The sequence below is a fragment of the Onychostoma macrolepis genome, chromosome 03 (assembly GCF_012432095.1).
Source record: "Onychostoma macrolepis isolate SWU-2019 chromosome 03, ASM1243209v1, whole genome shotgun sequence".
NCBI classification, from domain to species: Eukaryota; Metazoa; Chordata; class Actinopteri; order Cypriniformes; family Cyprinidae; genus Onychostoma; species Onychostoma macrolepis.
The window spans coordinates 53,461,471-53,473,894 of record NC_081157.1 but is presented as its reverse complement, the minus strand read 5'-3'; the positions used below and the strand labels follow the sequence as shown (position 1 = coordinate 53,473,894).

Genomic DNA, 12,424 nt, shown 5'->3' with positions numbered 1-12,424 from the left:
CCGCAGACGTCACCTCGGCGCCGACCCACCATCTGATCGGACACGGACCGAGAAACAGACTAGGAAAGAAACAGACAAACATTAGCGCAGATGCCATTCAACTTACGATGTAACGAGTACATCGTGTGTTATGGGAGTGTTCCCGGTTCCGGTTGATCTAATTAATGCAGCCTAACAATCCTTTAACGGATTTGAATAATAGAAGCGTATTAATGTGTTATGTGTAAGCCAGGCTAAAGAGATGGGTCTTTAATCTAGATTTAAACTGACAGAGTGTGTCTGCCTCCCGAACAGTGTTAGGTAGACTGTTCCAGAGTTTGGGTGCTAAATAGGAAAAGGATCTGCCGCCCGCAGTCGATTTTGATATTCTAGGTATTATCAAACGGCCAGAGTTTTGAGAACGCAGCGGACGTGGAGGACTATAATGCGATAAGAGCTCGCTCAAGTACTGAGGAGCTAAACCATTCAGGGCTTTAAAAGTGCTGTAAATAGTTGTGTTGTCACTGAAAAGTGCTTGAATTTCTCTCTCAAAAGGTTGTACAAACCCTGAAATGAATGCGGTAATAACATGTGTCTATTTCTGCCGCAGCAGCATGTGATCCTGTAGTTAGCATTACTTCTGGTTTTCTACATCAGCGCTGTTTGAAGTGTCTCATGTGCAACAGCTCTTATTATTTGATGCTTCAGCTGTATTATTGCAGAGCTCTAAAGATTCTTTCCTATTACAGCAAATCTACATCTGCTTGAAGCGTTATAACCATCAGCACTATTAATAAAGAGAGAAGAATAAACAGCAACCTGTTTGTTGTTCAGTATCTTCAGTGTGTTTGAATCTACACGATCACTAAAACTGATGGAGATTAACCTCATTCTTTTGTCTCTATACATAAAGAGACATTTGTATCGATGGACGAACATTATCACCTGATTTTGTAAATGTGGCCATTTGCATTAAGCACCAGTTTGCGTTTCTCTATGATTTAAATTAATAGCTTACATTTACAAAATGAGCCTTTTGATGAAAGTAAAGTCCATGCTTAATACAATTATCAATGAAATTAAATAAAATTTTAAATTATAAAAACATTGTTTTTCAATTTAGTTTTATGTGGCAGAGATGGTCAAGAAGAGAGAGATTACTAAACACAGAACAAAGGTCTCGATCACAAAAGTACAAATTAAGAAACGCTCTCGATCTGTGATTCAGCTGCAAATTAAAGAAAAGTTTGTTTTTCAAGGCATTTTGTGAATTTTCTTAAATCATAAACAAAGTGCAAAATATTTGACAACATTTTATTTATTGATGATTTTATATTTTATAATAGTGAATTGTAATTTCAAAATATAGAGCAGAAAGTAAAATGAATGACTAATAAGCCAAAAAGGCGCTCCTCTGCTGCCATCTACTGGTTATAGTGGTTATTTGATGTATTTTTATTTTAAATAATTGTTTGTTTACCACAAAAATGTTATTAAAATAACATTTAAATTGAATAATTTTTAGAGTTTAAAGTCAAGTCAAGTCAAGTCAAGTCAAGTCAAGTCAAGTCAAGTCAAGTCAAGTCAAGTCAAGTCAAGTCAAGTCAAGTCAAGTCAAGTCAAGTCAAGTCAAGTCAAGTCAAGTCAAGTCAAGTCAAGTCAAGTCAAGTCAAGTCAAGTCAAGTCAAGTCAAGTCAAGTCACCTTTATTTATATAGCGCTTTTACAATACAGATTGTGTCAAAGCACTTAACAGTATCAAATTGGAGGATAGAGTGTCAGTAATGTATAATGATAAGATTAAACACTCAATTTTCAGTTAAAGGCATTTCATTATTGAATTCAGAGATGTCATTGTCTAGCTCAGTTTAGTTTAAATAGTATCTGTGCAATCAAATCGGCGATAATCGCTAGAAATTAAGTGTCCCCAACTGAGCAAGCCAGAGGCAACAGCGGCAAGGAACCAAAACTCCTCTGAGACATAATGGAGAAAAACCTTGGGAGAAACCAGGCTCAGTCGGGGCCAGTTCTCCTCTGACCAGACGAAACCCGCAGTTCAAAAGTTTCTATTTCTATTTTAATTTTGTTGCAATTTCTAACAATAGTAGTATTATGTAGTTAGGTATTTTATTATATTTTAGTTATTTTGTTATTTTGGTTGATATATCTGGGGATATATCTCTGGGGTCATCCGGCGTCCTGGTCTCCGCCGACGATCAGGGCCGCAGACGTCACCTCGGCGCCGACCCACCATCTGATCGGACACGGACCGAGAAACAGACTAGGAAAGAAACAGACAAACATTAGCGCAGATGCCATTCAACTTACGATGTAACGAGTACATCGTGTGTTATGGGAGTGTTCCCGGTTCCGGTTGATCTAATTAATGCAGCCTAACAATCCTTTAACGGATTTGAATAATAGAAGCGTATTAATGTGTTATGTGTAAGCCAGGCTAAAGAGATGGGTCTTTAATCTAGATTTAAACTGACAGAGTGTGTCTGCCTCCCGAACAGTGTTAGGTAGACTGTTCCAGAGTTTGGGTGCTAAATAGGAAAAGGATCTGCCGCCCGCAGTCGATTTTGATATTCTAGGTATTATCAAGCGGCCAGAGTTTTGAGAACGCAGCGGACGTGGAGGACTATAATGCGATAAGAGCTCGCTCAAGTACTGAGGAGCTAAACCATTCAGGGCTTTAAAAGTGCTGTAAATAGTTGTGTTGTCACTGAAAAGTGCTTGAATTTCTCTCTCAAAAGGTTGTACAAACCCTGAAATGAATGCGGTAATAACATGTGTCTATTTCTGCCGCAGCAGCATGTGATCCTGTAGTTAGCATTACTTCTGGTTTTCTACATCAGCGCTGTTTGAAGTGTCTCATGTGCAACAGCTCTTATTATTTGATGCTTCAGCTGTATTATTGCAGAGCTCTAAAGATTCTTTCCTATTACAGCAAATCTACATCTGCTTGAAGCGTTATAACCATCAGCACTATTAATAAAGAGAGAAGAATAAACAGCAACCTGTTTGTTGTTCAGTATCTTCAGTGTGTTTGATTCTGCAGGGTTCTGGATCTCTCATCTTCTCTCTGTCCTCTTTAATAAACTCAGCTCTTCCTGATGCTCTGATGCTCGTCTTCACTTGTAAACTGATGGGAATATTCCAGCATTTATTGCTGAATTACTGTGGGCGGAGCTTCACTGATGATGCGATTCTTGTGGGAGGAGCTTCATTGTTTCAGTACAGCATTTTGAACCAACCAATCGGTTAAATGAATAAGCGAATTAACATCATCTACTGGTGGTTTAGTGTATTTAAAAGTATGCTTTTTCCTCAGCATAACTTTTTTGTATACGCCTATTTTAAAAATGTCATTGCAGTTGTAATTTTGCACTGTACAATTAATTTAATTGGCAACAGCCCTGTAGTGCATTTTTATTTTTATTTTATTTATTTATTTATTGTTAACTAATAATTTGACATTAAAGATGATGCATACATTTATTAAGGTTAAAAAATATTGGCCTTTATTAAGGTAAATAACATCCTGGGGTAAATATATAAAAAAAAAAAAGAAAAAAAAAAAGATTTTAAGTATGTAAAAGCTGATAGAGCACTGATGAAAATATAGCTTCTTATTATGTTTATACCACCAAAAATCTTGGTGATGCAGTGCTTTTGTGAGGATATTTTGTATGGGATATTGTCTGCTGATATGAAAAGTTCATTGTATGGTAATAATGGATAGTGTTTTGACAGTGATGATATCCTCCTGATAACCAGGGGAAACGTTTTGTGAAATTAGGCTTTTATTGTCATTACATTACACTGTAGGGGACATTTTATTTTTTGTTCAAGATTTTTATATATATATATATATATATATATATACTGTATATATATTTATTTTTTTATTTTTTATTTTTTTCATTCACCAATCAATTTTTAGGTTTCAGGATTTTCTTTAACCAAACTTTGTATAAAGATGATTCTCAACTGTTATGAAAGATAAAACATAATGATTTCATATACTATTTTTTATGCATTATGTGTGTAAAATGGCCTTAAATAAATGAAAAAATATGTGAGATAGTAGTAATAATGGGAGTAGTAATTGGCAACATTTTCGTTAGAATATCTAATATTTCCTGGGAATATTGATATTTAATTTATTTCCCTGTTCGTATATGTTTTTGTGTGTTTGTTGTGTATGCCTGATTTACATGCTGTAAGTATTGATGTCCACTACAGTGGACAAAATTCTATATGCTTGGGTCTCAAGAGGATATTTTGTTTTCTTTTTACATGAAATGCATTAAATATCACACATGCATGTAATATAATGTGTATTTCCATCACAGGTTTAGTCTTAAATTTCATGAAAGGTGGTATTAAAAAGGTCTGTGTTACGGTGTGTGTAGGTGTCCAGACAGGGAGGTGCCTTCTTGGAGCAGGCACTGGACGGCGCTCTTGCAGCGCGGACTCTGGGAGGCGCTCTTGCAGCGCGGGTTCTAGGGGACGCTCTTGCAGCGTGGAGACAGGGAAGTGCCTTCTTGGCGCAGGCACTGGGTGGCACTCTTGCAGCGCGGATTCTGGGAGGCGCTCTTGCAGCGCGGAGACAGGGGGGTGCCTTCTTGGTGCAGGCACTGGACGGCGCTCTTGCAGCGGGTTCTAGGGGACGCTCTTGCAGCGTGGAGACAGGGAGGCGCTCTTGCAGCGCGGTGACAGGGAGGCGTCTTCTTGGCGCAGGCACAGGGAGGCGCTCTTGCAGCGCGGGCTCTGGTTTGCGCTCTTGTAGCGCGGATTCTAGGAGGCGCTCTTGCAGCGCGGATTCAGGACGGCGCTCTTGCAGCGCGGTGACAGGGAGGCGCTCTTGCAGTGCGGTGACAGGGAGGCGCTCTTGCAGCGCGGATTCTGGGTGGCGCTCTTGCAGCGCGGTGACAGGGAGGCGCTCTTGCAGTGCGGTGACAGGGAGGCGCTCTTGCAGCGCGGATTCTGGGTGGCGCTCTTGCAGCGCGGTGACAGGGAGGCGCCTTCTTGGCGCAGGCACAGGGATGCGCTCTTGCAGCGCGGATTCAGGGCGGCGCTCTTGCAGCGCGGAGCTGGACGGGACCAGCGGAGGCGAAGGTGGGCTGGACGGGACCAGCGGAGGCGAAGGTGGGCTGGACGGGACCAGCGGAGGCGAAGGTGGGCTGGACGGGACCAGCGGAGGCGAAGGTGGGCTGGACGGGACCAGCGGAGGCGAAGGTGGGTTCTTGCGAGGAGCGGGCATTGGTGGATATGTCATCCCCTCATACTCCACCAATACACCGCAGGGGACGTAAACTTCTTTCGGTGGGTTGACCACACTCTTTGGCGGCGGGATCGCCGTTCTTCGCGGCGTGCTTCTCGGCGGGATCGCCGTTCTTCGCGGCGTGCTTCTCGGCGGGATCGCCGTTCTTCGCGGCGTGCTTCTCGGCGGGATCGCCGTTCTTCGCGGCGTGCTTCTCGGCGGGATCGCCGTGTTTCGCGGCGTGCTTCTCGGCGTGCTTCTCGGCGGGATCGCCGTGTTTCGCGGCGTGCTTAGGAGAGCCGCCCATGGCTGTTGAGTCTCCGTCAAAATGGGCGGCGGGCTTGGCAACCTAACTGGCCTGACATTCTTCCAGCGGGCCAGGACCAGTATCAGACGGCGGCGGCCTGGAATTAACGGCGGCAGGCTGGTGCGGGCGGCAAACTCCATTTCTCCTTAATTGGGTCCGTGATTCTGTTACGGTGTGTGTAGGTGTCCAAGGATGTGAGGAGGCGACGAATTACAAAAAGGCTCTTTAATGAGGATACGTAGAAAACGGAATATAATCACAGAAACATAACCTTTGCACTACATAACATTCACCTAACATTGATAATCACGGACAAACACAGAGGGAGAACTCAGGACTTTTAAAGGGGCAGGAACAAAAGAGCAAACAACATAATCAAACTCAGGTGGAGACAATTAAATGATAATGAACTAATCGATGACAGGAACTGAACCAAATAAGGAAGATGAGGGTTAGGACAGACAGACATGTAACAGTCTGTAGACACCCTGATATAATTCTCAATTCTTCCCCCGCCCCCCCTTCCTCAGAATTGTAATGTATAAACACACAATTGCAAGAAAATGTCAGAATTGTGAGCTGACATCTTTTGCTGTCAGAATTTGACAATTGCAACTATTTATCTCACAATTCTGAGAAAAATGTGAATAAAACATATAATCATTGCTGTTAATAGTGTTCAACGTCTGTTTCATCGTCTTTAATTGATTTTTACGGTACATCTCTGCCATATGTACATCAATTTGACATAGTAACCACTGATAAGCTACTACTAAATACAGGTGCATCTCAATAAATTAGAATGTCGTGGAAAAGTTCATTTATTTCAGTAATTCAACTGAAATTGTGAAACTCGTGTATTAAATAAATTCAATGCACACAGACTGAAGTAGTTTAAGTCTTTGGTTCTTTTAATTGTGATGATTTTGGCTCACATTTAACAAAAACCCACCAATTCACTCTCAACAAATTAGAATATGGTGACATGCCAATCAGCTAATCAACTCAAAACACCTGCAAAGGTTTCCTGAGCCTTTAAAATGGTCTCTCAGTTTGGTTCACTAGGCTACACAATCATGGGGAAGACTGCTGATCTGACAGTTGTCCAGAAGACAATCATTGACACCCTTCACAAGGAGGGTAAGCCACAAACATTCATTGCCAAAGAAGCTGGCTGTTCACAGAGTGCTGTATCCAAGCATGTTAACAGAGAGTTGAGTGGAAGGAAAAAGTGTGGAAGAAAAAGATGCACAACCAACCGAGAGAATCGCAGCCTTATGAGGATTGTCAAGCAAAATCGATTCAAGAATTTGGGTGAACTTCACAAGAAATGGACTGAGGCTGGGGTCAAGGCATCAAGAGCCACCACACACTCAAGGAATTTGGCTACAGTTGTCGTATTCCTCTTGTTAAGCCACTCCTGAACCACAGACAACGTCAGAGGCGTCTTACCTGGGCTAAGGACAAGAAGAACTGGACTGTTGCCCAGTGGTCCAAAATCCTCTTTTCAGATGAGAGCAAGTTTTGTATTTCATTTGGAAACCAAGGTCCTAGAGTCTGGAGGAAGGGTGGAGAAGCTCATAGCCCAAGTTGCTTGAAGTCCAGTGTTAAGTTTCCACAGTCTGTGATGATTTGGGGTTCAATGTCATCTGCTGGTGTTGGTCCATTGTGTGTTTTGAAAACCAAAGTCACTGCACCCGTTTACCAAGAAATTTTGGAGCACTTCATGCTTCCTTCTGCTGACCAGCTTTTGGAAGATGCTGATTTCATTTTCCAGCAGGATTTGGCACCTGCCCACACTGCCAAAAGCACCAAAAGTTGGTTAAATGACCATGGTGTTGGTGTGCTTGACTGGCCAGCAAACGCACCAGACCTGAACCCCAGAGAGAATCTATGGAGTATTGTCAAGAGGAAAATGAGAAACAAGAGACCAAAAAATGCAGATGAGCTGAAGGCCACTGTCAAAGAAACCTGGGCTTCCATACCACCTCAGCAGTGCCACAAACTGATCACCTCCATGCCACGCCGAATTGAGGCAGTAATTAAAGCAAAAGGAGCCCCAAGTATTGAGTACATGTACAGTAAATGAACATACTTTCCAGAAGGCCAACAGTTCACTAAAAATTGGTCTTATGGTCTTATGAAGTATTCTAATTTGTTGAGATAGTGAATTGGTGGGTTTTTGTTAAATGTGAGCCAAAATCATCACAATTAAAAGAACCAAAGACTTAAACTACTTCAGTCTGTGTGCATTGAATTTATTTAATACACGAGTTTCACAATTTGAGTTGAATTACTGAAATAAATGAACTTTTCCACAACATTCTAATTTATTGAGATGCACCTGTATAATGTAGAAACTTAATTTTCTGCAAAGCTGCTTTGCAACGATTTGTATCATGAAAAGTGCTATACAAACAAACTTGAATTGAATTGAAAAAGTCACACTCATGCATTCAAATACAATGCCACTTTATATCTGAAATCTGTAAGAAATGTAATGATCCATAGACAATATAAATGATGAAAATCAGCTGTTATGTCGGAGCAATAGCCTTGTGACCCACATACTGACACAGCTGTGCACAAGGTGACCTGAGTTCAAGTCTCGGCTAAAGGTTCAGGCTTTTCAAGCCAATGTCAAAGTTTGTTCACAAATTTTGCCTCTAGTTGTGTTATTAATGTATAATGGATTATGTAGCTGTGTTTTAAATTATAGAAACAATATAGATACTCATAAGGTGTCATATCTAATACTTTCAATAAATTATTAATATTTTATATATATGGTGGTGGTGGGCCACCAGGACCAAAAAATGCCAGGGCCGATTTTTTATCCCAGTCCAGCCCTGGTCAAAATCATACTCTAAATTTAATACTGTCACATGGAATTGATGTCAATGGTGTTGAAATTCAAATTCAGATTCATTCTTTATTGTCCCCAAGAAAGAGGAAACTTGTTTCCACAGACTGTACCCGAGCTGTAGTACACATAATACACACATAAGTGATACACACATACAGTATTTCCACCAAATACAAATATACAGAGTCAGTGCACATGATACACGTATACTGCACCAGATGTGTGTCAGCAGTCCTACACGTATATTATATTACCCAGAAGGTAGTAGCACCAACAAAACAATATAGCTTTTAATCCAACTACGCCACCCTGGTGGAGCGCCAGGGAAATACTCCCAATTAGGACACAGGTACATTTTACCAATTGAGGGCAAAGAAATAAAATGTTGGGAGACGCGGGTATCAATACAAAAATACTTTATTATAAGAGCGTCAATAAAACTCTCTCTCCCAGGAAACACACCACAAGATTATTAAAGTAATTCTCCAGGGCCAGGCTTAGCAGGAACAGGGCAGGCCGGCTGCAACTCGGGAGGTCATCTGAACCCACCTAAATTCACACACACACACACACACACACACACACGGCTAGCCTCCCCTGCTCCACACCGAGTCATCACTGGCTCCTGGAGAGAGAAAAAAGAAACACATTAACCAAAAGTTACAAAATAAAATTACAATGAATGAAAAACAGACTAAGTTTACAGACACTAGATGTAGTGACTCCAGTACTCAGGTCTCCACCCGGGGGGTGGGGGGTTATGTTTCTCTGTGATAGTTGTTTGCTCCTCGGTTTTGTGAATATTGAAGGGTTTATTTGTTTTTGTTTTTGTTTTTTTAAATGTGTTTGGGTAATAGTAACCAAAACGGCTGATGTAATATACTGCCAGTGATTTACAGGGGATGGTCAGTTAAGTACCCCAATATCTTATATCTTTTTTTTTTTGTTTTTGTTTCTGTCTCCAACTAATACAACGTACTTTCAGATTGTTATATTGTTTGTTTGTGGGTACTTAAAAGGTAACTGTAACAAATATGCCCTTCAGTGAATTATGACTGAGTGAGAATTATTTATATATATATATATATATAATAAACCATTGGTTTCAACTGGCAGAAACGTCTCCATCCTCTCTGGGTAGACCGAACCTGTATGGTCGAGTGTTTGTTTGTATCCTGGGATGGAAGTCCCTGGGTGGCATAGTTGGCTACTATTGCAAATTTTAAGTCAAGGTTGTGATCTCTTTTCCCTTGATTTATTCCTCTGCCTTACTGTCCCGCCACACATGTCTCACTCTAGAAACATTACAAAATAGCTAAAACACTGCACACTAATGCATTTCGGCCACCCAGCCTTCCTCTGAGTGTGTCAAATACAAAATTGATCACAGGTGTAGATATAATCAGTTGCTCAGTAGAAATGGAAGATAAAATAATCATTACAGGGTGGACCAATAATAGCATGTACTATAATGTCTTTACAATTTAAGCCACTTAATATTAACTTTTTGTTTATTAATTGTTGCACTGACACAAAGTATGCCACAAGACCATGCTAACCAAACTGTTCATACAGTATAATCGCCCTAAATGCGTGTGTGAGTCTTATAGGAATTGCATAATATATGGAAAAATATATGAGCTGTGTGACAGTTTAGGGAAATACCTGTAAATGGCACATCATGGGGTTATCTGATGGAGAGACGCAAAGCAGTTTCAAGCAGAGTCCTGCACGGGTCCTGTTTGTTAAACGTGCACCAGCAGTACTTAACAGAACACCCCATCTATTATCCTACAGTAGCACTAATTTAATTCTTTACCAGACCACAACTGTTTGACACAATGGGCCACGAGTAATTATTAATCCGCATTAATATACAACATCAGGTTGGCAAAATTAATTTCTCATGTAACACAAGCAATCAAACCAACATTAGGCATTCTAAGTTTGTGCTTTGAAGAAAAACAGACACGCAGCGCAACATAATTAACAGGAGAAAAAAAAACAAGATGAGAACGCGCATCCTTTCTGTAAACAATACAAAACTTTTGCCTTGCATCTTGTAATCACTCTGCCAGGCTTTCGATCAAATGTGCATTGGCTAAATCACATCATATACACGCTTATAATTCTTCATAAATGAAAGAAAAAAAATCATATTCAAATATGAGCCTTTACTATTAAATACGATTGCCATTATTATTGAATTTCATTAGTCCCAGTTATGATTTATGCGCAGTTGTTCACAGAAAAGTGAGCAAGACATGACAGTTACAATATCAAGATTGTGGTTAAATGAGAAAAAAGACATCATAACCAAATTAGGCTACATTTATTTTCATATTAAATATCTCAACACAAATAATTAGATATAAGCACAACTTGTGTAGACTATGTAGTAAAGAGGCCTGACTGCTTCATTTTGGCGTATACTTTTACCATCTAATCAGTCTCAGCATGTGTTAATTTTGTGTCTCTAAACGTTTGCCTCATTAAGGTTAAATTATGCCTACGTCTTTCTTTGACCTTCGCTCTGGAAGTGATCTGTTGATTCTGCTGAACTTTAATTAAAACTTTAATTAAAACTGAAACGAAACTATATAAAAACTAAATAAAAATGTTCACAAAATAAAAACTAAACACAAACTAACAAAAATATTAATGAACCTAATAAAAACTAAACTGAATTTTATAGTAAATTTGAAAACGTTATTAAATTAAAACGAATTTAAAAATTCAAAACTATAATAACCTTGTGCCTCAGAAACCTCTTCAATCACACCCAGCCACTCCATTCTTTACCTTCGTAAGAACTGGGATTGATTCTCTACGAGCTACATGAACACTGTATGGCTCTGCTGTACTTTAAGCATTGTTTTAACTGGTTCTCATGCCATCAGTCTCACAGAGCCAAACACACTCTCTTATTTCATCTATTCTTTTTATTAGCCCCATTTGTATTGCAGCACTGTGTCCCAGCAGATTTCCAACGTGGGCTCCTCTCACCACATATGCATTCATCAAGTACATATTGCATATGCATTCATAATGTATTTTCTTTACGCTTACTTTTGTTCTCTTCTGGCCCATACACTCCTACTTACAAGACATTGTACCCTCTGAATTCTTAATCCAGGCCTGCATGTAAGGTTTTGGGGGTTTTATTGTTAATATTTGTGTATTTTCATTGTTCTTTTGTATTTTATCCAAGGTTTTACAGCAGTTTATTTTACTGTTTCAATGCAAGTTCATTTTGAATGGAATTTGTTAAGATGTCACCTGCAGAAATCCTGATGTTCCTGTCTGACTTGTTTAAACACTCACCTGATCATAAACTCCTCCCTCTTACAGCTCTTACCAGGAAGAGACTGACGTGTTATTTCTGCTTCCTGTCACACTGACTCTCTTCTCTACTGACAGAAGCAATAAAGAATCAGCCATCAGTGAAGAACCAAGAGAAACACTTTACAGAAGGATCTTTGTGAAGTTTGTTTCTGAATAGACAGCAGATCTTTGTGATTCTGGTGGTGATTCATTCTTTAAACTGTTGTTCAGAAAGTGAAAGTAAAGTTTAGATCGCTGGAGCTCAAAGAGTGGAAAGCGCGGTAACACTTTACAATACGGGTGCACAAATATGCATTAAATAATGCTTAACTAATGCACAGATAATCATGAGGTAATGTATAACTCATGATGAACTAAACCATTTATTAATGATAACTGCATTAGCAACTAATGAACATTCGATATGATTCATAGAGTAAGTAATCAATAAAGTGTTATCAGTTAAATGTGTCATAATATATTAACAACCTAATAACTTATTTTATGAACTTAATATATTATGACGCATCCACCGGCCTCGCTCCGTTCCCACGGCTCTCGGCCCCGCCCCACTCGCCACACTTTCCAATACTCTTCTATCCTGAATCAATTTTAACAACGAGATGGTTTTTAGCTCCAAATGTCCACAGTATGAGATCTTCCGTCTGAATCTCAGCAGC

The 12,424-nt window shown here is 39.9% G+C and overlaps 1 protein-coding gene across 1 annotated transcript in view; it reads right to left on the bottom strand.

The window, feature by feature from the left end:
• LOC131536473 (gastrula zinc finger protein XlCGF57.1-like) overlaps window positions 1–12,424 on the bottom strand; it is a 298,340-nt gene that overhangs the window by 9,278 nt on the left and 276,638 nt on the right. The window lies entirely within an intron of this gene.